Below are 23,761 nucleotides of genomic sequence, written 5' to 3' on the forward strand. Positions count from 1 at the left end.
AGCTGACATGAGAGAAAATATGCTGATGCACAATAAAATTTTGAAATTGAACCTTGTGTTGTCAACTGTTCTAACTCTCAACAGTAAGTTGAGACTGAGTCCCCCCCCCCCCAAAAAAAGAAAAGAAAACAATTTGCGTGCCTACAAAAGCAAGCCGCCATCCCTGCACTACATACTTAGGTTGGTATAACATTACATGAACTTTACACATGACATTTACTTGACCATTTGGTATTTCGCAGTCTTCGTCAGTGTCCCAAATGGCACCCTATTCCCAAAATAGTGCACTACCAGAACCCTATGGGCCCTGGCCAAAAGCAGTGCACAAAGAAAAAGGGTGACATTTTGGACGCAATTATGACCTTAATCCTCTAAACACCTTAGTGATAACTTGAAGGCTGCCATCTGTATTCCTTAGCCATGTGACACATTTAGCATTGTACAGTAAGTATAGGAATCATTGTACATTGATATTTATGATATGGTGGATGAAACTAAAAACCCATCTTCCCCCTCTTTGATCTGCAATTATTGGTCAGATCAGGAGGTCTCCATGGTTTGGGAGGCATAAATGCTAACCGTCATCCATTCATTTGTATGCGGCTGCAGGTGCACTCGCTCATTATGGATTCAAGCCCAAACTTGCCTTCCAAACAGGCCATAAATTAACTCCCAAGTTTCTCCATTTAGCAGGAAAAGCACTGTTTTTGTTTGAGTCCCCACCACATCCTGTCTAGTAAAAAAAATATATACAAAATAAAAAAAATGCAGCAAAGCTTCAATATCAATCTTCACCTCCGAATATGTGTCACATTGTAAAATGCATGTAGACAAATGCATCACAATTTACAGAGTATTAAATAGGTTGATATACTGGGGCTTCGTTGGACTATGTCAGTTTGATAGCTTCTGGGTACCTTTTAGGAACACCGGGAGGGTCATAAGAAAAGATAGGATTCCTTCAAATGCTAAATCCACATTTCAGGTATTACACTTGCAGCCAGCGCTACGGCAGCATATAAATGAATTCACATCAATCTTTTTCACACTCACACCTTTGGTCAGGTTTCACATACAAAGACTTCTGTTTTGATTTTCATTCCTGGTGTGGGAGGAATAGGTGGACTGATTTTAATAAACCAATGCAACTGGCAAGTTCAATATAATTTGATCACACAACTACCATGCCTTATATAATAGTTCCACACATAGTTTAACATTATCATACAATAAGTTTTAACCGGTGAGAAAAAAAGTTACCTGTGTACACGTCCTTGTAAGTCGTTTTTACTCTTTGGTAATAACCATGTGATTACGCTGAATGACACCATTACTTCAGGTGAGTTGACTTCATCCAGGTACTTCAAGAGTGCTACAGGGTTGGGGTCAATTCCATTTCAATTCAAGAAGTACATTCATTCAAATTCTCTTCAATACTTTTCAACAAGGAAAATTGTAAATTTGAATTAGTGTTTCGTTCAATTTAAGTTCACTGGAATTATATACAGTACTAGTCCATTTTGGACACCTACTCCTTCAAGGGTTTTTCTTTATTTTTACTATTTTCTACATTATAGAATAATAGTGAAGACTATTAAACTGTGAAATGACATATGGAATCATGTAGTAACCAAAACAGTGTTAAACAAATCAAAATATATTTTATATTCGAGATTCTTCAAAGTAGCCACCCTTTGGCTTGATGACAGCTTTGCACACTCTTGGCATTCCCTCAACCAGCTTCACCTGGAATGCTTTTCCTACAGTCTTGAAGGAGTTCCCACAATGCTGAGCACTTGCTGGCTGCTTTTCCTTCACCCTGCGGTCCAACTCATCCCAAACTATCTCAATTGGGTTGAGGTAGGGTGATTGTGGAGGCCAGGTCATCTGATGCAGCACTCCATCACTCTCCTTCTTGGTCAACTAACCCTTACACAGCCTGGAGGTGTGATGGGCCATTGTCCTGTTGAAAAACGAATGATAGTTGGACTAAGCACAAACCAGATGGGATGGTGTATCACTGGAAAATGCTGTGGTAGCCATGCTGGTTAAGTATGGACTAACATCCATTGCTCGTGTTTCTTGGCCCAGCATGTCTCTTCTTCTTATTGGTGTCCTTTAGTACTGGGTAACTACTTTGAAGAACTTCACATATAAAATATATTTTGTTTTATTTAACACTTTTTTGGTTACTACATGATTCCATATGTGTTATTTCATAGTTTTGATGATGTCTTGCCTATTATTCTACAATGTAGAAAATAGTAAAAAGAAAGAAAGAAAAACCCTTGAATGAGTAGGTGTCCAAACTTTTGACTGGCAGTGTGTGTGTGTGTGATGTATATAATAAAAACTGTATATGCCATTACATGCTTTCATCCAAAGCGACAGTCATGCATGCATACATTTTATATATGGGTGGTCCTGGGAATCGAGCCCACTACCCTGGCATTACAAGCTCCATCCTCTACCAACTGAGCTACCAAGGACCAATTGAATTGGAATAGACCCCAGCCCTGGGGTGCAATAGAAATCCCACCAAAGGTAACTCTATTTCATCAGTAGGAGGGCTATTCTAAGACACTAGATAAAAGGCAACGCTCAATCAATCTACAACACTCATCACATTTGATGAAAAGGACAAGGCTTCTATCCCTATAGATCTCTCAATCCACTTCTGCTGTTGTCATTAGTAGTAGGCCTTTGAGCAACAATTAAATAGATGACTTATACATATGAAGTGATTAAGGAGGCAAGTCCATTTGTGAATGCTGCAGCACTCACATCTACAAAGCAAAGACATATTTAGAGAGTCAGGTATTTGGTGTGCGGTTTGAGAGTTTGAAATTTTAACACTGCTTGGTTCAGGGAAAGTTGACGAGCAAAGAAATTTGACTGGGGGGGGGGGCGGCATTGGTCATGCTGGCTGGTGCTGAGCGCACGCCACACGATTGAGCTCTACTCTCGCCACCCTCACAGGCTTTTATTCAAATTGAATGCATATATTACTTGAATTAATGTGACGTGGCACTGGAACTCGGGTAAGAGGGCGGACAGGCTCTTTTTATGTGTATTGTTTCCCGTAGTTACCGGATGGACCACAAGAGCATAGCAGGTTTCATTGTAAGAGTCATCTAATCAATGGGGGTCAAGTTGATTGAGAGTGATTTTATGGTCCATGATGGTCACATTCCCTACTTTCCCAGAGTGGAAGGGGGCAGTTTCTCACTCTCTCTCTCTGACTCGAACCCATAAGTTTCCAACACATTGTCTGGTTGACAAGCCTATTGGAAGCGGCTATGACTATTCCATGACTTCAGCTTCTCACAAGCTGCTCTTTTCAAAACACCGCAGACTCATTGGATGGGCACGAAATCGCCCACAATTCCATCCCGCTGAAAAGCGTTCCATTAGCCCCTAGCCTCGCTCCCCTTTTCCCGACCACATTTAGGGGCAAACTCTGCAAAGAGAAAGTAGCTGGAATTAATTTGATAATCCCCATCATTATGAGGAGGAATAATGGGGCTATTAGAGGAAACAATGGATGGGTTAGCGAATGAGTGGGACGGCGGGATGAATGTACGTCTTCACCCACACCCTCCCACCCGGCTCACACACATTCCTGTCATTGTGTGTGTGGTAAATTCTCCTCCCTGTCTGACAATGAGCGCTACATAGAAGATTAAAATACATTTAAGAAACACTACATGCCTCACAGGGCAGCTCATGAGTGAGTGTGTGTGATTGTCTGTCTGTGTGTGCTTTAAAAAAATTATTAAAAGCTCAAAACCTTTAAAAGCTCAATCTTTTCAGTTCAGTATTTTGTACGGAGCCAACCATTGATGCAGAAGCACTTAACTTGTTAACTTGTACCACTATAACCCCGGTCATCTCACTACTGTGACCTTGCAATTGCCAGCCTTCTATATACAGCCGCGGCTACAAGAGTCAAATATGCCTTGTGTCACTTTCTGAAAGCAAACCTTGGGCCTTAAATGGCTCTTATGTTTTGTATCACGTAGCGTCCATCAATACGGACTCATTTGCTCTGTTGTTGAAAAGCTTTTCGCCACAACCTCTCTGCCCTAGCTCTTTGTAGCCCTGGAGACCGAAAGTGTTGAGTGAGGCGTGCCACAAGGACCTTTAGTTTCCACAGCCATGATTCTTTCATTTTCAGCCTTTCTTTTCTTCTTTTGACACATTCCTACCACAGACGGCCCTGGCAGACCAGCCTGTCTAATCTTAACAGTGTGACGACCCTCCCACTCAGGCTGACGAATTCTCTTTTTGCACTCGTTTTCCTTAATAATGGGGAAGACGGTGGGCGGAGCTGGGAGGGTCGTCAGTAAAATGGGACATACCTGGTCCCGGGTGTGTCCTGGGATAAATACACCTTTTCCCCTTTCATTGAGGAGACTCTCTCCATGCAGACACACACAATTTTGGTTGTGGCAATTTTTGGGGGCATTTTTGTTTGCTTGCTTTGGCACCATTCAACACTTCTCATTATCACCTCTATACACGCAACCACTCACTTACGACACACACACCATTGTTAATTGTATATAGGTTACCTCAGTTAAGGAATGACAAAAATATGTATTATTCCTTATCGCCACATTCGCTCCCTCTTTGTTACGGGCTACGGACCTGACAACAGCAAAATCACTCCTCTCCTGGAGAGCTAGAAAGCCAAGGCCCTCACACTGACAGCAGGGTCTTTTTTGGTCTGTGTGTGTGTGCATGTACAGTACCAGTCAAAAGTTTGGACACCTACTCATTCAAGGTTTTTTTAACAGAATGTTTTTGTAGAATAATAGGGAAGACATCAAAACCATGAAATAACACATGGAATCCTGTAGTAACCAAAAAAGTATGAAACAAATCTAAATATTTTATATTTGACATTCTTCAAAGTAGCCACCCTTTTCCTTGACAGCTTTGCACACTCTTGGCATTCTCTCAACCAGCTTTACCTGGAATGCTTTTCCAACAGTCTTGAAGGAGTTCCCACATATGCTGAGCACTTGTTTCCTTCACTCTGTGGTCCAACTCAACCCATGCTGGTTAGGTGTGCCTTGAATTCTAAATAAATCACATACATTGTCACCAGCAAAGCACCCCCACACCTCCTCCTCAATGGTTCACGGTGGAAACCACACATGCAGAGGTCATCCATTCACCTACTCTGCATCTCACAAAGACATTCCGGTTGGAACCAAAAATCTCAAATTTGGACTCATCAGACCAAAAGGACAGATTTCTACCGGTCTAATGTCCGTAGCTCATGTTTCTTGGCCCAAGCAAGTCTCTTCTTCTTATTGGTGTCCTTTAGTTGTGGTTTCTTTGCAGGAATTTGACCGTGAAAGCCTGATTCACACAGTCTCTTCTGAACAGTTGATGTTGAGATGTCTATTACTTGAACTCTGAAGCATTTATTTGGTCTGCAATTTCTGAGGCTGGTAACTCTTATCCTATGTAGTAGAGGTAACTCTGGGTCTTCCTTTCCTGTGGCGGTCCTCATGAGAGCCAGTTTCATCATAGCGCTTGATGGTTTTTGCGACTGCACTTGAATAAAACTTTCAAAGTTTTTGATAATTTCCAAATTGACTGACCTTAATGGACTGTCATTTTTCTTTGCTTATTTGAGCTGTTCTTGCCATAATATGGACTTGGTCTTTTTCCAAATAGGGCTATCTTCTGTGTACCCCCCTGCCTTGTCACAACTGCTCAAATGCATTAAGGAAATTCCACAAATTAACTTTTTACAAGGCACACCTGTTAATTTAAATTTATTCCAGGTGACTAACTCATGAAGCTGGTTGAGAGAATGCCAAGAGTGTGCAAAGCTGTCAAGCCAAAGGGTGGCTACTTTGAAGAATCTCAAATATAAAACTTTTTTTGGTTACTACATCATTCCATGTGTCATTTCATAGTTTTGATCTTTTCACTATTATTCTACAATGTAGAAAATAGTTTTTTTTAAATGGAATGAGTAGATGTGTCCAAACTTCAGACTGGTACTGCATGTATGTGTGTCAAAGTTATAGTTTTGTGCTTTTCTGTTCATTTTTTCCCCTATTTTGTGTCTCAGTTAGTTCAGGCTTGATTTTGTTCATATTGAGTTTGAGTTTTATAAAAAAATTATATCTTTTTTAAAATATTATTTAGTTTCAGTTTTTAGTGTTAGGGTCAGAAAGTAGCCATATGCGTTTGTTTTTGTGACATCACTTCGCGCCACAGGGGGGCAGTAAAACATGGTGATGGGTCAGGTCATAGGTTTGGTTAGGTGTAAATTATGATTCAATTTTAATGCGACTTGGATTTAAAAGGATAATCGGCGTCCGACTCAGATTGACATTTCTGTCGCACCGTTTAAAGCTATGGCCAGCTCTGGTTGTTGATTATGGGTATTCTCTTGCCTGTTCTGTAATAGCTTGATAGCTGTGACTGTTTTTGCCACATTGTCAGCAAGTAAGATCTTCTCCCTTTGGTATGTACCATGCATCAAAGTGTGTAGTCAAATACCTCTCCGGTGTGTGGATGATAAATCTGATGTAGGTTGAGAAACACATGCTGTGCCTCGTTGGAGGACGGTTGATAGAAGCAGACTGATATGCCCACAAAAACGAAGCAGTCAGTCCTTTTTTGCCACACAGTGCAAGTTATTTATACCTCTTTCAGAATCTCAACAGTATAGGTGTCTATATCCACTTGAAAGAAATCAACCCGTTTATTCTGGCAGTGCCAGGAGTTTTAAATATGGGATCAAGTGTTTGGTTGAATTTTCTAAAGGATGGCTCATCACACAGTCCTGTGGACTTGCCAGACTGGATGAATAAATTAACCAGTGCTTTTTATTTATTTATTCATACATACACTTGAATTAGGTTGCCATGTTTCTACTCTTTTCATGCTGAAGTTGGTTGTCCTGACATGCACCTATTAATAGTTGGTGGATGTCTCACTTTGTATTCATCTGAAATTGTTTGTATGATTATCTGTGTGCGCTGTTCAGATGAACTTTGAGGTTAGTTGGGTTCTCACTGTTCCACACACGCTGCCATCTGCTGACACCAGATTTGTTTTTCTCCTTTCCAGCAATGTACTTAAAAGAATCCCATACAGGGCTTTAACGTTTGCTGCCGCCATTGTTCACGCCTATAGACAGGTTAGCTGACAACGCCACAAAAACGACGCACGCGATTCAATGGGGCAGAAGGCTATTGTTGTGATTCTGGATGGCCAGATAGCTAGCAACAATTACAAGATGCTGCCATGTTGGGAATCGTAAATGGATCATTCCAGCTAGTTTTATCTTGTTCTTGATAATGTTTTGTTGTGAGGTGTTGACTCATGTAATTTCTTTGCTAATAAGGGAAACATTTGCTAGCTAGCTAACTTACAACTGTAACAATGTACAGAATTTGAGACGACAAGTGCTCATAGTGCAAACGCATTTGTTTTCAAGAAACATTGGAGATTAAATATAGTTCACATTCTCTAAGCTGTATCCAAGCAAAACCCCGTCTGTTTTGCCCCATAGTTGCGCACGTGTCGGTTTTATTGCTAAACAACCCACCAGTATATGGTTCACACTTGCCCTCGGATTTCTTCCCTATTAGCTACTGATAGTGATGCACAAGCTAGGTCTATTTAAAACGTTGCCATCTACTGGCAGCATTTACCCACCAGATTCAGAAGCTCAAAAACCCCATAAGAAAAAAGCTTTATAAAAGAACACATTTGATTTTTGCCCAAAAACAACAAAAACTTTTATTTTAGTTAGTTTTGCAGTCAAAGAAACTAAGCTGAAGCCTGTTGTCCTTCATTTAACTAGTTTCAGTTTACTATAATAGTGAGTGTCAGTGCAAGTAGTCTAACTGTTGTTTCCTTGACATCTGTCATTCTACTTGATGGTATGCAAGGATTTAGCCAAACCTGGCTAGTTGTATCCAGGAAATATATGATTGATGCGACACTACCATTTCTAAAGCCTTTTATTCTAGGTAGAATCACATATCTCCAACAATGCAAACGGCAGCCGCATACAATCTGTAGGGATGCAAGGCCAATTTTTACATGCCCAAGTCATCAATCATTCATTTAGCCCCTCAAGCCATCCAGCAACCCAAAAATCTATTCCAACACCAACTTTGGCAACGACAAAATTGGCTGAAAATTCCAACCAAATTTGGTGTGACGTAAGTGTTATTTTGGTTTGTCTGGAAAGCGTTTGAAAGGGAGGGGGTAAAAAAAAACACAATTACCAGGTGCTGCTGGCTTCTCCTCCCTTCCTGTAATTGTTTTTCTGGATTCGATAAAGAAACTAATTTCCCCTCATTAAACACAATGTACATGGAGACAGAAGGCAGTCGGTACAGAAGCCACAATGAACAAATGGCTTTTGATTCCAGAACAGATGATTGTACACGCAGGCGTCGAAATTAATATTAATTTCACCCCCGAATCCAATTTGTATATGTACCTGAGTAATATGCTGCACATAGTGTTACATGAGCTATGTTCAGCACCCACACAGGCAAGGGGAAATAAATTGGGTAGATATTCCACCAGTTACTGATAAGCCCAGTTCAAGGTTCAACCTACTTAATAGCTTACCTGACTGTAAAAGGAAAGTTGTACATCTGAATGTGTTCAACTGAAATGTATCTTCCACATTTAACCCAAGCCCTCTGTACTTCAAGCAGCAACATTGTTTTAGCGTTGAATGTGATGTATAGAAAGTTTCCATTGTCTTAGTTCGAAGACTACTCCTATTTAGATAAATCTCCTCGCCCTAAAGCTATCGACTCATTGGAGATCTGAAAAGGAAGGCCTAGCCTGTAGCAAGGGGAAGATAAGTGCATGTTTCAAGTTTTTTTTGTCACGTGCACAAGTACACTGAAATGCCATTCTTGCAAGCTCCAAACCCCAAAATGCAGTAATCAATATAAAATGTAGCATTAAAATAACATAAGGTACAACAACAAAAAATATGAACAGTTCCAATACCATATTTACAATGTGCAGGGACACTGGAGTGATAAAGGTAGATATGTATAGGAGTAAGGTAACTAGTCATTAGCAGCATAAAAAAAGATTGTGTGTGTGTGTGTGTGTAGATTTATGTGTGTTGGAGTGTCAGTGTGCGTGAGTGTGTAGACTCTTGTGAGTGTGCATAGAGACGGTGCAAAAATAGATATAAAATACAAAGAAAACTCAGTCTGTGTAGCCATTCTGTTAGCTATTTAGCAGTCTTATGGCTTGGGGATAGAAGCTGTTCAGGAGCCTGTTGGTGTCATACTTGATGCACCGATTCCACTTGCAGATAGAATAGTCTATGGCTTGGATGGCTGGAGTCTAACGATTATCCGGGCCTTTCTTTCACACTGCCTGATTTAAAGGTCCTGGATGGCAGGGAGCTCGGCCCCAGTGATGTACTGGGCTGTCCACACCACCCTCTGTAGCACCATGTGTTCAAGGGAGGTGTTTAAATACCAAGCAGTGATGCAGCCAGTCAAGATGCTCTCAGTGGTGCAGCTGTAGAACTTTGAGGATTTGTGGGTCCATGCCAAACCTTTTCAACCTCCTGGGGGGAAAGAGGCGCTGTCGTGCTTTTTTCACAACTGTGCGTGTGGCTGGACCATTTTTAAGACCGTAGCGATTTGGGCATTGACCGCCGATTTCATGTAGTCCAAGATCAGCTCCTTGGTCTTACTGACGTTGGAGGGAGAGGTTGTTGTCCCGTCACCACATGGCCAGGTCCCACGGCCAGGTCACTGACCTCCTCCCTGTGGTTGCCGGTGATCAGGCCTACCACTGTCATGTTGTCAGCAAACGTGACGATGGCGTTGGAGTCGTGTGTGGCCACGCAATCTCGGGTGAACAGGGACTGTTGAGGGTCAGCATGGCAGAGGTAATGTTGCCTATCCTCATGACCTGGGGTCGGCCCCTCAGGAAGTCCAGGATCCAGTAGCAGAGGGAGGTGTTCAGTCCCAGGGTCCTATGGTTGGTGACGAGCATGGTGGGGACATTGGATGTTGAATGCTGAGCTGGTGCCTATTCACATAGATATTATTCTTATCTAGGTGGGTGAGGGCAGAGTAGAGTGCAATTGAGATTGCATCGTCTATGAATCGGTTGGCGCTGTATGCAAATTGGAGTGGGTCTACGGTGTCTGGAATGATGGCGATGTGGGCCATTACCAGCCTTTCAAAGCCCTTCATGATTACAGATGTGAGCACCACATGGCAGTAGTCATTGGCATGAAGAGTTCTTGGGAACAGGAAGTATTAGTCATTTTAAAACATGGGGATTACAGACTTGGACAAGGAGAGGTTGAAAATGACTGAATATGCCAGCCAGCTGATCTGCGCATGCTCTGAGAACAGACCCTAGAACAGCCTCGGAGAGCAAAAAAAAAATCACCCAGTCCTGTGGATCGGTGGGGTCCCACACACACAATGTTATTGTCGAAGTGTGCAATAAATGCATCGAGTTCATCTTGCAGAGAGGCATCGTTGGGCAGATAATGGCTGGGTCTTCTGGACTGTAGCCTCGGCCACATGCGGCGGAGCCTGTGTTGTATGATTCCACCTTATTCCTAGATTGTCCTTTTGCTCATATCATCACTGTGGAGGTTGTAGCGGAACTTTGTGTACTTGTTCCTGTCCTCGGGCGTAGCCTCAGCTTTGTCTGCAGTAGGTCTGTCTTAGTTTCAAATCAAATGTTATTAGTCACATGCACCGAATACAACAGGTTGACCTTACAGTGAAATGCTTACTTACGTGCCCCAAACCAACAATGCAGTTTGAATAAAATACAGATAATAAATAAAAGTAACAAGTAATTAAAGAGCAGCAGTAAAATAAGAAAGAGACTATATACAGTGGGGGTCCCGGTACAGAGTCAATGTGCGGGGGCACCGGTTAATTGAGGTAATATGTACATGTAGGTAGAGTTAATAAAGTGACTGGGCATAGATGATAACAGAGAGTAGCAGCTGTGTAAAAGGGGGGGGGGTCAATGCAAATAGTCTGCAAGTAACCATTTGATTAGGTGTTTCTTGAGTCTCATGGCTTGGGGATAAAAGCTGTTTAGAAGCCTTTTGTACCTAAACTTGGCGCTCCGGTACCGCTTGCTGTGTGGTCTAACAATCTATGGCTAGGGTGGCTAGAGTCTGACAATTTTTAGGGCCTTCCTCTGACACCGCCTGGTTTAAAGGTCCTGGATGGCAGGAAGCTTGGCCCCAGTGATGGACTGGGCCGTTCGCACTACCCTCTGTAGTGTCTTGCGATCGGAGGTCGAGAAGTTGCCATACCAGGCAGTGATGCAACCAATCAGGATGCTCTCGATGGTGCAGCTGTAGAATCTATTGAGGATCTGAGGACCCATGCCAAATAGTTTCTCCTGAGGGAGAATAGATTTTGTCGTGCCCTTTTCGACTCCCTTGGTGTGCTTGGACTACGTTAGTTTGTTGGTGATGTGGACACCAAGGAACTTGAAGCTCTCAACCTGCTCCACTGCAGCTCTGACGATGATAATGGGGACGTGCTCGGTCCTCTGTTTCCTGTAGTCCACAATCATCTCCTTTGTCTTGATCACATTAAGGGAGAGGTTGTTGACCTGACACCACACGGCCAGGTCTATGACCTCCTCCCTATAGGCTGTCTCGTCGTTGTCGGTGATCAGGCCTACCACTTATGTCATCAGCAAACTTAATAATGGTGTTGGTGTTGTGCCTGGCCATGCAGTCATGAGTGAACAAGGATTACAGGAGGGGACTGAGCACGCATGTGTTGAGGATCAGCGTGGCGGATGTGTTGTTATCTACCCTTACCACCTGTGGGGCCGCCCGTCAGGAGGTCCAGGACAGAGTTGCAGAGGGAGGTGTTTAGTCCCAGGGTCTTTAGCTTATTGATGAGCTTTGAGGGCACTATGGTGTTGAACGATGAGCTGTAGCCAATGAATGTCACTCTCACATAGGTGAGTGCTACTGGTCGGTTACCTTCGTGTTCTTGGGCGCAGGCACTATGGTGGTCTGCTTAAAACATGTTGGTATTACAGTCTCAGACAGGGAGAGGTTGGAAATGTCAGTGAAGTCTCTTCCCAGTTGGTCAGCGCATGCTCGCAGTACACGTCCTGGTAATCCATCTGGCCCTGCGGCCTTGTGAATTTAACCTGTTTAAAAGGTCTTACCCACATCGGCTGCGGAGAGCGTGATCACAATCGTCCAGAACAGCTGGTGTGCTCATGCATGTTTCAGTGTTATTTGCCTCGAAGCAAGCATATAAGTAGTTTAGCTCGTCTGGTAGTCTTGTGTCACTGGGCAGCTGTCTGCCGTGCTTCCCTTTGTAGTCTAATGGTTTGCAAGCCCTGCCACATCTGACAAGCGTCCGAGCCGGTGTAGTACGATTAGATCTTTGTGCAGTATTGACACTTTGCCTTTGATGGTTTGTAGGAGGGCATATTGAGATTTCTTATAAGCTTCCGGGTTAGAGTCCCGCTCCTTGAAAGCAGCAGCTCTAGCGTTTAGCTCAGTGCGGATGTTGCCTGTAATCCATGGCATGTGCGTACGGTCACTGTGGGGACGTCGTCGATGCACTTATTGGTGAAGGCAATGACTGACGTGGTGTACTCCTCAATGCCATCGGAGGAATCCCGGAACATATTCCAGTCTGTGCTAGAGAAACAGTCCTGTAGCTTAGCATCTGCTTCATCTGACCACTTTTTTTATTGATCTAGTCACTGGTGCTTTCTGCTTTAATTTTAAGCAGGAATCAGGAGGATAGAATTATAGTCAGATTTGCCAAATGGAGGGCAAGGGAGAGCTTTGTATGAGTCTCTGTCTGTGGAGTAAAGGGGGTCCTGAGTTTTTTTCCTCTGGTTGCACATTTAACATACTGATAGAAATTTGGTAAAACAGATTTAAGTTTAAGTCCCTGCATCAAAGTCCCCGGCTACTAGGAGCTCCACCTCTGGGTGAGCGTTTTCTTGTTTGCTTATGGCAGAATACAGCTCATTCAATGCGGTCTTTGTGCCAGCCTTGGTTTGTGGTGGTATGTAAAAACAGCTACGAAAAATACAGATGAAAACTCTAGGTAGATCGAGTATCCCATGACAAGCTGTAGACCACACTACCTCAGGCGAGCATTAGCTCAAGACTTCCTTATATATCGTGCACCACCTGTTATTTACAAAAATACATAGTCCGCCGCCCCTTGTTTTACCAGTCGCTGTTGTTCTATCCTGCCTGTACAGCATATAACCAGCTGTATGTTGATAGTGTCGTCATTCAGCCACGTCACCGTGAAGCATAAGATATTACAGTTTTGAATGTCCTATTGGTAGTTTAATCTTCTACGTAGGTCATCCATTTTATTGTCCAAAGATTTCACATTTGCTAGCAGAATGGAAGGAAGTGGGGGTTTATTTGATCGCCTATGAATTCTCAGAAGGCAGCCCGCCCTACAGACCCTTTTTCTCCACCTCCTCTTCACGCAAATCACGGGGATGTGGGCCTGTTCCCGAGAAAGCAGTATATCGTTTGCGTCGGGCCTCATCGGACACGTTAAAGGAAACAAAGGATTCTGCCAAAAAGAGGTTAAAAGGGACCGACAGCTATTTGAGACTGCGTTTAATTGAAGTTTTATGGTATTCAAATCGATACAAGGCCTGTACATTTAACTCCTGTAAAAGCCTTCACCTACAGTAGAGGAGCGATGAAGTCATATCTTATATTTGAGGTCGACTGATTATAATTTTTCCACGCAGATACTGATACCGATTATTGAAGGACCAAAAAATATATATATATATATATATATATATATATATATATATATATATATATATATATATATTTGTAATAATGACAATTACAACAATACTGAATTAACACTTATTTTAACTTAATATAATACATAAATAAAAATCAATTTAGTCTCAAATAAATAATGAAACATGTTCAATTTGGTTTAAATAATGCAAAAACAAAGTGTTGGACAAGAAAGTGCAATATGTGCCATGTTTAATGTGCCAAAGTTAATGTTTAAGTTCCTTGCTCAGATCATGAGAACATATGAAAGCTGGTGGTTCCTTTTAACATGAGTCTTCAATATTCCCAGTTAAGTCGTTTTAGTTTGTAGTTATTATAGGAATTTATAGGACTATTTCTCTCTATACCATTTGTATTTCATATACCTTTGACTATTAGATGTTCTTATAGGCACTATAGTATTGCCAGCCTAATCTCAGGAGATGATAGGCTTGAAGTCATAAACCAGCGCTGTGCTTCAAGCATTGCGACGAGCTGTTGGCAAACGCAGGAAAGTGCTGTTTGAATGAATGCTTATGAGCCTGCTGCTGCCTACGACCGCTCAATCAAATCATAAACTATCATTATAATAAAAACACACAGAAATACGAGCCTTAGGCCATTAATATGGTCAAATACGGGAACTATAATTTCGAAAACAAAACGTTTATTCTTTCAATGAAATACGGAACCGTTCTGTATGTTATCGAACAGGTGGCAACCCTAAGTCTAAATATTGCTGTTACATTGCACAACCTTCAATGTTATGTCATAATTATGTAAAATTCTGGCAAATTAATTACGGTCTTTGTTAGGAAGAAAGGGTCTTCACACAGTTCACGACGGGCCAGGTGGCCCAAACGGTTGCATATACCCTGACTCTGTTTACACTGAACGCAAGAGATGTGACACAATTTCCCTAGTTAATATTGCCTGCTAACTAAATATGCAGGATTTAAAAAATATACTTGAATATTGATTTTAAGAAAGGCATTGATGTTTATGGTTAGGAACATTGGTGCTACGAATGTGCTTTTTTCGCAAATGCGCTTTTGTTAAATCACCACCCGTTTGGCAAAGTAGGCTGTGATTCGATGATATAATAAATGCGGCGCCTGTTAATTTATGCAACGCAGGACAAGCTAGTTAACCTAGTAATATCGTCAACCATGTGTAGTTAACTAGTGATTATGTGAAGATTGATTGTTTTTGTAAGATACATTTAATGCTAGCTAGCAACTTACCTTGGTTCCTTGCTGCACAAGCGTAACAGGTGGTCAGCCTGCCATGCAGTTTCCTCGTGGATTGCACTGTAATCGGCCATAATCGGCATCCAAAAATGCCGATTACCGATTGTTATGAAACCTTGAAATGCCCCTAATTAACTGGCCATGCCGATTTAAAATCGGTCGACCTCAATCGTATACAATTAACCTGATTAAGGGAATTGAAGAGATCATGTCGAGTCATACTGTACTGGCAAATTTGATACCAATGTCCAAAAAGCTAAATCAAATCACATATATCGAATAGACTTTTAGACAAACAAAAAAATTCTAATAAAACTGAAAAACTAAAACAGCACAGCCTCTGAGAATGAAATGGTGGCCTTTATGGAAGTAGTTAGGATTGGTTTTGATGAAACCAGTGTTTTTACTGAGGGCACCAAATTATCCCGTATCATAAAACATTTACGCCATTAGCTGGAATGTGGGGTAGCGTATAGAAGGGATGGCTTAAATCATGAGAGTAATACACACACACACACACACACACACAGAGAGACAATGCTGAATAAAGACCTCCACATTTCACTGCCCCACAGCTCAAGTGGAGCTGGCAGGAGCCATTCATAGTTTGCACCTCTGTCACTCAGTCGCGTCATGCCATTGTTATGAACGTTCTCAAGCCGCCCTCTGCCGGCGGCGTCATAGCGGTGGCCAAAAGTCGTGATAAGCCCAATCATTCTGGACGGAGGCTAACGACTGTTTAGTCTAAATTACACAACAGTGTCCTGGAAATATGAGGACATCTCTAAAGTAGGCAAATATTTAGTTGGAAACAACTTTGCCATCATTATCATGTCGTCAAATTCCAAGTTGACAGATGGAAATGTCGTCATTAGCTAGCAAAATTCGTCAAAAATAGCAAGCAATGCTAACGTGCATTGCAAGCAATGCTAACGTGCATTGCAAGCAATGCTAACATGCTAACGGTCTCCCCTCAATCTTAGCTAGCTAGACAATGTTACACTGCATCTAAAGTCAATCTGGCGACATCAAAACGACAAAAGGTTTTCCTACTAACCATTTGCCTCCTTTCAAAATGGCATTTATTTCCAAGCCACTATAATATATTTGGTCAAATATTCATAGCACGCAATGACTACATCAAGCTTGTGACAAATGTGTTGGATGCATTTGCTGTTTGTTTTGGTTGTGTTTCCAATTATTTTGTTCCCATTAGAAATGAATGGTAAATAATCTATCTGTATCATTTCAAATACAAAGTGAAATACTACAGAGCCAACACACTTGTCACTGTCGTAATTCTTTTGGAGCTCACTGTATGTCAGCCAGGTTAAGAAATATTACCATTTGTTATGCTTTTGTCAGAGAAACGTCTCAGGAAAAACATATTTGTCAAGACAACAAAATAGAGGGAAAGAAACCTTGAAGAAAAAAAAGAAAAATCAGTGACAAGAACACAATACACATTAATTTTACAGATTGACAACGAATGTAACTAGGTGAAAACTATGTACTCAATAAACATCTCCCAGCTACGAAACAGACTGGAGGTATAAGGGAGTGTTGTGTGCCTTCACAAACCCTTTATAAGGACCTTTATAATGCTTCACAAACCATTCATAAGCAAATGCCATGCTAAACAGTAAAACAGGTATTTAACGTTGGCAATGCACCAGATTAAAAGCTATCTGCCTGGCTTGTAAACACAGGTGGGACCACCTTGCAAGAATTAAACATTGATAACCATCCACCGTGTCATTGATTCAAACAACTGCTTATTAAACCCAATTAAATACGTTTTTCCACTTGATCATTTAGGCCTAGATATCTAAAACAATACGCAGTTTGATTTGAACAGAACAGTCATCTATACGTACAGTATGGCCCAGTTTGATTGAATTCCAGCCCACAACGAATAAAGTGTGATTTCATGAGAAGAAAAAACACCTACCAGACCTTAGAACACCTAAAGCAGTAATGACTGTAGGGTAAGGTTACCACTGTTTTCACAAGCCAGATGGCACACAGGTAGATCCCTGCACCAGCTATGAGGTGCTATATACACCTCCCTCTTCATCATCTACCCTCTCCTTTTTCTTGATATTCTGGCAGTAAAAGGTCATTTCCAGACAGAGCAACTCTTGCTACCAGGATTATCAATTTTCCAGACATATTCACTTTACTGCATAAGCGGTTGGCTAAAACGAATTAGGCCAGCCATCCAGAATGCACTGCAATGGTACTGCACCACAACAAGAGGAAAGGTGAGGTCAGCATCTAGCAATATAGTCAAAAGTGATATCTGTCAGACATACACCGTTGGGACACTGCCCACAGCTGTGGAGCAAATATTATGAAGAACGACGTGGCATTGGATGAGCAAAGACAAGATGCACTGAAAGTAAACTACAGGTTGACATCCAATTAGACAAGAAAAGCAAAGCATGAACTGTCCTCTCGTTATTCCTCTAGGGGGAGGATGTCAAGGTCTTCACCGTCTGAGGTAGATGGCTCGTTTAGGTTGTGTCATGGGCATGTTTACCGTACACCCACCACATTGAAGATATGGCTGTAATCACGTGTCACCACCTTGAGAGCACTTCACAGAGGATGAGATGGAAAGTCAGAGACAAACAAGTGTTAGGTAGTAAGCCTACTAAACCTTGGTGAGGAACTGACCAGAAGGATTCGAAACTTTGACAAATAAATGAATGTTGCAGACTCTGATCCTATTTGGAATGTTTTATGTCACACACACACACACACCACACATACACACGTTAGTCCATTCCCTTTCATATCTAAAGTGGAATTGAGGACAAAATAGCAGATGTATATTGAAATGTGACAGAAGAGAAGTTGAAAAGTTCTGATAAATTTGAATTTATCATACAAATTATTTATCAATACATCCAGTCACTACAAAAGATACAGGCCACTCAGGGATTCCATCATGAGGTCAATGGTGACTTTAAAACAGTTAGAGTTTAATGGCTGTGATGGGAGAAAACTGATGGGTGGATTGAACATTGTAATTACTTCAGAATACTAACCTAAATGACAGAGTAAAAAGAATGAAGCCTGTAGCAAATCAGAATATTGCATAACACTCATCCTGTTTGCAACAAGGCACTAAAGTAATACTGCAAAAAATGTGGCAAAGCAATTCACTCTTTGTCCTGAATACAAAGTGTTAGTAGTATTGGATTTGCCCCAAACATATTAGTATCACTCTCCATATTTTCAAGCATAGTGGTAGTGGAATCATGTTATGTGTATGCTTATATTTGTTAAGAACTGGGGAGTTTTTCAGGATAAAAAGTCAAACGGAATGGAACTAAGCAAAGGCAAAATCCCAAAAGAAAACCTAGTTCTGTCTGCCTTCCACCAGACACTGGGAGATGAATTCACCTTTCAGCAAGACAACCTAAAACACAATGCAAAATCTACACTAGAGTTGCTTACCAATAACATAGTGAATGTTCCTGAGTAGCCAAGTTACAGTTTTGACTTAAATCTGCTTGAGAATCTATGGCAAGACCTGAAAATGGTTGTCAAGCAATGATAAACAATCAACTTGACAGAGCTTGAAGAATTTGTAAAATAATAATGGGCAAATGTTACACAAGACAGATGTAGCAAGCTCTTCAAGACTCACCCACAAAGACATGCAGCTGTAATTGCTGCCAAAGGTGATTCTAACATGTAGTGATTCCGGGGATGGAATACTTATCTAATCAAGATAGTGTTGTATTTTTCATGATTTATTTTTTTACAAACGTTAGTTTTTTTTCTTCGACGTTGATATCAGAGTACATTGTGTAGAATCGTTGACAAAAATAAATTACAATTAAATCCATTTTAATCCAACTTTGTAAAACAACAAAATGCGGAATAAGTCAAGGGGCGTGAATACTTCATGAAAAAAACTGTATATAGATAGCAAAACATTAAATGAGTAAATAAGTGTGAACGCGTATGGCCTACGTCAGTGGACTACTGGGGTGTCGCAGATATGGCAGTCTTGTGTGCAAAGGAATGAGATTAAAACATACAACTAACCAATTCTGGTGGCTCATGCTAGCCTATATTTAATTTATCGTGCGATGCAGATGGTCCCCTCAGGTCTGTTAGTACGTCCGTTTTCCCATAACTTGCATGGTGGCACTCAAAATTGACAACATTATACATGTGGAAAAACATCCATTTTCTTTCTATTCCAGATATTGCCGTTCATCCGTGACTCTATACACAGTTTTCCCTTGAACATCCTATTGTATACAACCACCGTTTCAAGCACCCATTGTAAAACGGACTGTGAACTGTTTAAGGGTACCCTACATAAACTTCATTCATCACCAACTTCATACTGGACTAAGTAACGCATTATTTTAACATCTTCTGAAAGCTGGGTTGTGAATAGAGAAATGGACAGACGCACGTTGCCGGTGCATAGTGCCAACCATTCCCTTTATAATAAACTATACAACAAACTATTTGAAATGTGCACATTGGTTCCCTAATTTGGATAGAGCAGCAAGGACGCGCTCATTAAGTGACGCTCTTTAAATCACCGCAACTGACACCAGAAACTATTGATAGCTTGACAAGGCAATTAATTGCAAACTGCGTAACCAATGAATACCAACCGTGACACACCGTCGCCAAGTTTACTTAAAAATGAAGTCTTAAATATAACAACGTATAACTCATTAGCCTACACATTACATCCAACACAGGCAAATATTGTATATACGAGAAACTGCAGGTAGGCTAATTGAAGTGCATATGCGAACCAAAATATAGATGAAGATGCAGGCAAAATCGTATAGCCTACGAATTAGCATAATATTCCTACCGTGTTTTAGAAGACACTGGTGAAACGATTATACCCTTCAAATAGTCCTCCCATTGAAAGTGTGAGTAATAAAATTGTTCACACTTATTTTCTTAACACAATTGATATCGTCCTTGCGCACAGATCAGTCTCCTCAGAGGGTTGAGGGAAAAGGGCGATTCCAAATAATAATTTCGAATAACTCCGCTTATATTTTCTCAGATGTCCGATGGTAGGCTAGAAGAGCTGGACATGTCTGTATGATCCGTGTACTGTCGATATTGCTGGAGAAAGAACGGTCTCCTTGTGTATCCAGATGACAGTCCCTCAAAAGAAGTGGCGCACAACACGTCCTCTTGTGCAGTAACTACTACATCACGTCCGAAAGTAAAAGCTCAAAGGCAAAACACATTAGCGCAAAAAAAGAGTAGGCTATGCCAAATAAATGTGTCTTGTTTGAAAATCTCCACGGCAAAGAACTCGATATATTTTTTGCTTCCAAGGCTTTGCTCTCTGCGCATATGACAAACCAATTTCGGAGCACTGCCTGGGAGAAATGCGGTCTTTGACTCAAGGTAGAATGCGAGAACGGCGAGACGCAAAACTCGGATCTGGATTGTCGCTCACACAATATACTCGGGCTCCACCTAGCAGTAAACATGGGATAAAAATGCAACCAACTACCTACGCCTCTACCTGTGTCATGCGTGTTTGACTGTCAAGTGAAAGTCATATTACATTTGTAATATGTAATATAGGTCTGTGCTTGTAGGCCTGAATCGAAATATTTATGAGTAACATACCTCTCAATAATTGCTTGGTAAGGCTGTGGACATGTGCAAATGAATTAACTGTCAGCTGCTAGCAACACTGTATATAAGTGTACCACTTTCATTCAAGTACCAAATAATTGACAGCTGTGCCATATAGATTGAAAAATAGTTGGGAAGAGATTTTCGATGTACTGATTCCATGGTTTGTGAACTGATACGACTCCGGATTCAAACCGTATAATTTTTACATTGAAATTATTATACAAAATTATTGCAACCAATATAATGTTATATATATGTATGGGGGATACAACCTTCCCAGCTCTGCAGGTTTTCCTGCAAAGAGACAGTCATTAGATCATTTCTTTTGGTACTGTCCATATGTAGCTTGTTTTTGGTCACAGGTCCAAGAATGGCTAATGCTGCAGATAGCACTACTGGGTGGTTTGAAAAGTCATAGTCAATCGATCAATAATATAATAATACTTTTAGCAACAGAAAAAAATATTTCATTTACCATCTGTAGAAACTATGAGAATGGAAAGGTTCAGAACTTTTGTGACACATCACAGCACCGTTTAAAATCATATGGCAAATAGAAGAGATAGATGGGAGGGGTTGAATGGAGCTAAAAAGTGGGACTAATAGCAACAAGATAACTCATGTAAAATATACTGTGTCTGTAAAATGTATATACTGTAGGTTCAGAACTTTTGTGAAACAGCACAGTTAAAAATATATGGCAAATAGAAACTGGATGGACATCAGAAATAGATGAGAGAGGTTGAGGGTAGAGGAAGGACATCAGAAATAGATGAGAGAGGTTGAGGGTAGAGGAAGGACAACAGAAATAGATGGGAGAGGTTGAGGGTAGAGGAAGGACATCATAAATAGATGGGAGGTTGAGGGTAGAGGAAGTACATAAGAAATAGATGAGAGAGGTTGAGGGTAGAGGAAGGACATCAGAAATAGATGAGAGAGGTTGAGGGTAGAGGAAGGCCATCAGAAATAGATGGGAGAGGTTGAGGGTAGTGGAAGGACATCATAAATAGATGAGAGAGGTTGAGGGTAGAGGAAGGACATCAGAAATAGATGGGAGAGGTTGAGGGTAGTGGAAGGACATCATAAATAGATGAGAGAGGTTGAGGGTAGAGGAAGGACATCAGAAATAGATGAGAGAGGTTGAGGGTAGAGGAAGGACATCAGAAATAGATGCGAGAGGTTGAGGGTAGAGGAAGGACATCAGAAATAGATGAGAGAGGTTGAGGGTAGAGGAAGGCCATCAGAAATAGTTGAGAGAGGTTGAGGGTAGAGGAAGGACATCAGAAATAGATGGGAGAGGTTGAGGGTAGAGGAAGGCCATCAGAAATAGATGAGAGAGGTTGAGGGTAGAGGAAGGACATCAGAAATAGATGAGAGAGGTTGAGGGTAGAGGAAGCACATCAGAAATAGATGGGAGGTTGAGAGTAGAGGAAGGACATCAGAAATAGATGAGAGAGGTTCAGGGTAGAGGAAGGACAGGTTGAAAAAGAAACAAATAGAACTATTGTAAAATAGATTGTGTCCGTAAAATGTATATAGTATGTATAAGCTGGAAGTAGAAGCCTAAGTGTTGTTTTTCATTAGTTTACACCAATTAGGGGAGGATTCAAGGGTTTTTCTTTATTTTTACTATTTTCTGCATTGTAGAATAATAGTGAAGACATCACAACTATGAAGTAACATATGGAATCATGTAGTTACCAAAAAAGTGTTAAACAAATCAAAATGTATTTTATGTTTGAGATTCTTCAAAGTAGTCACCCTTTGCCTTGATGACAGCGTTGCACACTCTTGGTATTCTCTCAACCAGCTTCACCTGGAATGCTTTTCCAACAGTCTTGAAGGAATTCCCACATATGCTGAGCACTTGTTGGCTGCTTTTCCTTCACTCTGCGGTCCAACTCATCCCAAACCATCTCAATTTTGTTGAGGTCGGGGGATTGGGGAGGCCAGGTCATCTGATGCAGCACTCCATCACTCTCCTTCTTGGCCATCTAGCCTTTACACAGCCTGGAGGTGTGTTGGGTCATTGTCCCGTTGAAAAACAAATGATAGTCCCACTAAGTGCTTACCACATGGGCTGCAATATATGAGGCTGGTAACTCTAATGAACGTAGAGGTAACTCTACAATCGATCTGCAATATTCAAGCTGATCTCCCCCTCCTCCCCAAATAATAATAAACATAAATAAGGTATAAGCTTAGTTAAAATGATTAGTTTTCACCTTATAAAGCTCTGGGCTAATAAATAGTTGATGTTTGATTGAGAATGTTTTCAAACTGGAAAATGTACTGACACAGATTATGAATTAATTAAATAATGTATCAATTATTAAATTAATGAATGTATGTGAAATGACAGGTCTGCATATCTTAAATGTTATACTGAATGTTTAGGACTAAATACATGTAAATATGTATTTTTTTAAAGTATTGTTTCAAAATCAATCACCAAAAGCGTTCTATATCACATACAAATGTTTGAATATCGTGTTGTGTAGACCTTGATAGTGAAGCACATTCCTTTTAAGTATACTGGGACACCTTGATCTAGTGCACTGCAGGCAGGCAGTGGTTCATTTTTCAACAGGGCTTCCATTTGAAAAGATGAAGTGTTATCTCTAGCCAGCACTGCTTGCAATGCACCCCCGATGCAAATGGATTTCTGCAGGAAGTGCACTGACCAAAGCTCCATGTCATTACTGTACCAGTGCTTGAGAACCCTGGTAGCTAGCTAGGTTCTGTATGGCTATATACTGTATATAATATACTGCTGCCATCTTGACTGCATTAAACAGTACATGAAAACTGCCTTCACAACAACATATTCCAAGCACAATTATGTGAATATCATACCATTTATGGAAATAACCACAGTCTGAGATCTTGCATTATCACACATGTCAGAGACACAAATTAGACCAAGACAGTTTAATAGTATAGGTTGCATGTTACACCATACATTATAAGTTTGCGTCCCAAATGGCACCCTATATTCTATAGCACACTACTATTGAACAGAGACCTATGGGCACTGGTC

At 41.0% G+C, this 23,761-nt stretch overlaps 1 protein-coding gene across 4 annotated transcripts in view; it reads right to left on the reverse strand.

The window, feature by feature from the left end:
- Nucleotides 1-20,490, reverse strand: part of LOC112259967 (adhesion G protein-coupled receptor L3) — a 342,605-nt gene extending 322,115 nt beyond the window's left edge. For 2 of the 4 annotated variants that reach the window (XM_042328358.1, XM_024434686.2), the window contains exon 1: nucleotides 19,928-20,489. The gene's annotated coding sequence lies outside the window, so the exon portion shown is untranslated. Of the gene's footprint in view, nucleotides 1-19,927 lie in introns of all 4 variants that reach the window. The other 2 variants (XM_042328359.1, XM_024434684.2) reach the window with 1 other exon arrangement.
- Between the last annotated feature and the right edge of the window lie 3,271 nt (nucleotides 20,491-23,761).

This window comes from Oncorhynchus tshawytscha, linkage group LG10 (genome assembly GCF_018296145.1).
Source record: "Oncorhynchus tshawytscha isolate Ot180627B linkage group LG10, Otsh_v2.0, whole genome shotgun sequence".
Classification (NCBI taxonomy): Eukaryota; Metazoa; Chordata; class Actinopteri; order Salmoniformes; family Salmonidae; genus Oncorhynchus; species Oncorhynchus tshawytscha.